Source organism: Pristiophorus japonicus, unplaced genomic scaffold, assembly GCF_044704955.1.
Source record: "Pristiophorus japonicus isolate sPriJap1 unplaced genomic scaffold, sPriJap1.hap1 HAP1_SCAFFOLD_75, whole genome shotgun sequence".
NCBI classification, from domain to species: Eukaryota; Metazoa; Chordata; class Chondrichthyes; family Pristiophoridae; genus Pristiophorus; species Pristiophorus japonicus.
The window spans coordinates 3,015,227-3,019,298 of NW_027254666.1; the positions used below are offsets into that span (position 1 = coordinate 3,015,227).

Below are 4,072 nucleotides of genomic sequence, written 5' to 3' on the forward strand. Positions count from 1 at the left end.
CGAACATTGCTGTAGTGTTTCCGTAATGTAGTGGTTATTAGATTCACCTCACACGCGAAATGTCCCTGGTTCAAAACTGCGCGGAAACATTTTGAAAGCATGTTCAATTAAATATTTGAAGAAATGGATTTATTCATAATAGTGGTTCAATATTAACAAAAAGCAATGTCCCACAACCTTGTTACATTTTCTGATATCTCTGTTCAGTTCTGTATACACTCAAACTGAATGCTCATAAAAGTATTGGAGTGGGAACTCACTAGATAACAGCACAGCTGGCAATGTTTGTGGAATATATTCGCGCAGCCAAAACACACAATGACAACCTGGAATCGTGGAGCACCGAATCCTCGGGGAAAAACAGTTAAACGCTTCGTCCCTGGGTGGGCTCGAACCACCAACCTTTCGGTTAACAGCCGAACACGCCAACCCATTGCGCCACAGAGACTGACGCAATTGCATGCTGCAAGACATCCCAAACCAGGGTGTCAGTCAGTTAAAGCTTCAGATTGCTCTGACCGGGATGGAACTTGTCCACTCTCAGTTGTACTTTTCCCAAGTAAAGGGTGGGTCATTCATTGTGGATGCGTGGAAGCAGTCTGGTCCCGCACACTGCAGACACTTCCATGTCACCACCAACCAGCTCTCCCACAACCGGTGTGATCTACCTTCCAGCCTTCCAGTGCCCTGTCTGTGACGAAGTATTCTGATTGTCCCGAAGCCGGTATTCGGTTTTAATTCCTTTTCAGCTCCTGAATGTGGATATTGCCGTGATTAAACGCGACTTCAACTGTAATATCCCCTGAGCCTCCCATTACTAACTGAAGATCCCTTTAATCACGACAACTAAGAGAATGCTCACCCCTCGAACTGATGTGTGGGAAACACTTCTTCCAACAACTCAGCCAACTTTCTGCTTCACGTCGGGGTCTTCGAATAAGCGAACGAACTTTTGAAAATCACGTCGGGGTCACCAAAATATTGTAAACAGCTGTCTTGCTCTTTTCGCTTCGTTGCTTTTAACGTCGAATTTCCCGCACACACTCCGTTGTAGTAAAGGCAGGATCGGGTATTTTAGTTAAACATTCATACTAAACAAACCAAGTATGAAAGTTACTGAGAACACTTCACAAAGGCAGCTTGCTTCGATTTCCGTGGCTGCTTGAGACACACACCTTCCAAATGTCCAGTGTCTCTGGTGTCTGTGTCTCTGCAGTCCATAAATGTCTCATCTTTATACTGAAAAAGCCTTTGAACTCTTATTCTTTGCATTTAGACAATCCAGACGAATTGCTTTCTGAATCGTTTAACAGACAGACTTAATATTGCTTGTTTCACCTACAGATCTCATTATATAGTAACAAGTTTAAACTCAAATACAGAACATACAGACATCGTCAAATCGATTAGTCCTGAATTTCCATTATTCCCACCGCAACAAGGTACTCAAATATATAACATCCAGACAATGACCAGTTACTCATCTCACTGGCTGAAGGCATCACATTGTCTAACAGTCTCTTTTCCATCCAAACTTCAATCTTCCTGTTTTTTAATCCAAACTTCAGACTGCGTGCTGAATCAAAGAGTTCAGCAATGCGGGACTGTGCTCCCACAGAGAACACGATTTGACAACGAGACTTGTCGATCAAGCATCAATGATAAAGGCAATAAAATTGCCCACCAGCACCAGGTATCTTTTACTTGTTTGTCCCAAATTTTCAGCAGCTGGGACAACCAAGAATCGAAGTTCCACTGAGATTTGAACTCAGATTGCTGGAATCAAAGTCCAGAGTGCTCACCATTACACCATGGAACCAAACACACCAAAATTTTTGAAAAAATTCTCAAAAACAACAAAATCATTGCCACCATTACACTTTGGCTCGGCCTTTTCTCATGTCTCGCATCAGTTTCCCTTCTTTACGCTCTGCTAATTATCGGCGCAGAGCAATTCACATAGATGCCGTCGAGGCTATGGTTTCTCAAGTAGTTGTTTCTGTTTCACACTGTTCATCACAGCTTGTACTTCAGTCTTGCCAGGTAAAAAATGCATTGGCATTGCAATGCATTAATGTAAAATGCTTGGCATGAAAAGAAAACGTTTTGTCGAGTGCGAAGGTTCACGAGACTGATTCCCAGGATGGCAGGACCGACATATGAGGAGAGACTGGATCGACTGTGCCTTTATTCACTGGCGTTTAGAAAGATGAGATGGGATCTCATAGAAACATATAAAATTCTGATGGGACTGGACAGGTTAGATGCAGGAAGAATGTTCCCAATGTTGGGGAAGTCCAGAACCATGGAACACAGTTTAAGCCATTTAGGACCAAGATGAGGAGAACATTCTTCACTCAGAGAGTTGTTAACCTGTGCAATTCACTGCTGCAGAGAGTTTTTGATGACAGTTCGTTGGATATATTCAAGCGGGAGTTAGATGTGGCCCTTCCGGCTGAAGGGATCAAGGGGTATGGAGACAAAGCAGGAAATGGGTACTGAGGTGAATGATCAGCCATGATCTTATTGAGTGATGGTGCAGGCTCGAAGGGTCGAATGGCCTACCCCTGCAAGTATTTTCTGTGTTTCTTTGATTCTATGCAGTGCCTGCATTTCAAACAGCATTGCTTTTATTGATCCTGCGGAATGCATATTGCACAGATAATCTCAGCACACATTGTGCAGACAAAGGCAGCATTTGACGACAAACCGATTTGTCCTCCGCTGATTTGTAGCAGATAACTGATTGTTGAACACACGATTTGACAACTAGACTTGCAGATCAAGCATCAATGACAAAGGCAACAAAACTGCCCACCAGCACCAGGTGTCTTTCACTTGTTAGTCCCAAATTTTCAGCAGCTGGGACAAAAAGCATTCAGGTTCAACTGAGATTTGAACTCAGATCATTAAATTTAGAGTCCAGAGTGTTCACCATTACACCATGGCAACAACCATGACAAAATCTTTGAAACATTTCTCAAAAACAACAAAACCATCTGCAACATTACAATTTGGCTCGGCCTTTTCTCTTCCATCGCATCAGTTTTCCCTCTTTACGTTCTGCTAATTATCGATGCAGAGCAATTCACACAGATAGCGTCGAGGCTATGGGTTCTCAAGTAGCTGTTTCTGTTTCATACTGTTCATCACAGCTTGTACTTCAGTCTTGCCAGGTAAAAAGTGCATTGGCATTGCAATGCATTAATGTAAAATGCTTGGCATGAAAAGAAAATGCTAATTTTTTCAGTACAAAACATGCAGTGCCTGCATTTCAAAAGCGTTGCTTTTATTCATCCTGCTGAATGCATATTGCACAGATAATTTCAGCACACATTGTGCAGGTAAAGGCAGCATTAGATAAAAAACTGGTTTCTCCTCCGCTGATTTGTAACAAGTAACTGATGGTTGAGCACATGATTTCACAACTAGACCAAGAAACACTGACAAAGGCAACAAAACTGCCCACCAGCACCAGGTGTCTTTCACTTGTTTGTCCCAAATTTGCAGCAGCTGGGACAGCAAGAATTGAGGTTCCACCACAATTTGAACTCAGATCACTGGTTTACTGAGTCCAGAATGCTCACCATTACACCATGGAACCAATCATGCCAAAGTTTTTGAAACATAGAAACATCGAAAAATAGAAACATAGAAAATAGGTGCAGGAGTAGGATGGCAAAAATTCGTGGGACAACCTCCCCTGTGTTTGGACTGATTGGAAAGGAAATTTAATTTGGAACTATCAACCAGAAAGTTTGGGATCTAACTGGAAGAAACTACGAGTTTTAATCGAATTTGGGATTTTACAAGGCAGATTGGGTCCGTGTGGAAAGGGCTGAGAACTAAAGGATCGTTCAAAGAAACCAGTTTGGGTATTGAAGCTGTCTGGGATATTGAAGCTGAACAAATTGTCTGGTGAATTGTGTAAACTCGAAAACCCATCTCTCCGGGAGACACTAACATAGCAACAATCAACCCAGAGATAGCCAGCCATCACTCTGAGTAGGAAGCGTATACATAATGACAATGGCCCATCCATCCCGCATGGAAAATCCAGGCCGAGGCTGAC

The 4,072-nt window shown here is 42.6% G+C and overlaps 2 non-coding genes across 2 annotated transcripts; both read right to left on the bottom strand.

Moving 5' to 3' along the window:
* Positions 1 to 374: 374 nt before the first annotated feature.
* trnan-guu (transfer RNA asparagine (anticodon GUU)) lies at positions 375 to 448 on the bottom strand. The gene has a single exon. It is a non-coding gene; the product is annotated as a tRNA-Asn (tRNA).
* Positions 449 to 1,747: 1,299 nt separating this feature from the next.
* trnaq-uug (transfer RNA glutamine (anticodon UUG)) lies at positions 1,748 to 1,819 on the bottom strand. Its single transcript has one exon. It is a non-coding gene; the product is annotated as a tRNA-Gln (tRNA).
* Between the last annotated feature and the right edge of the window lie 2,253 nt (positions 1,820 to 4,072).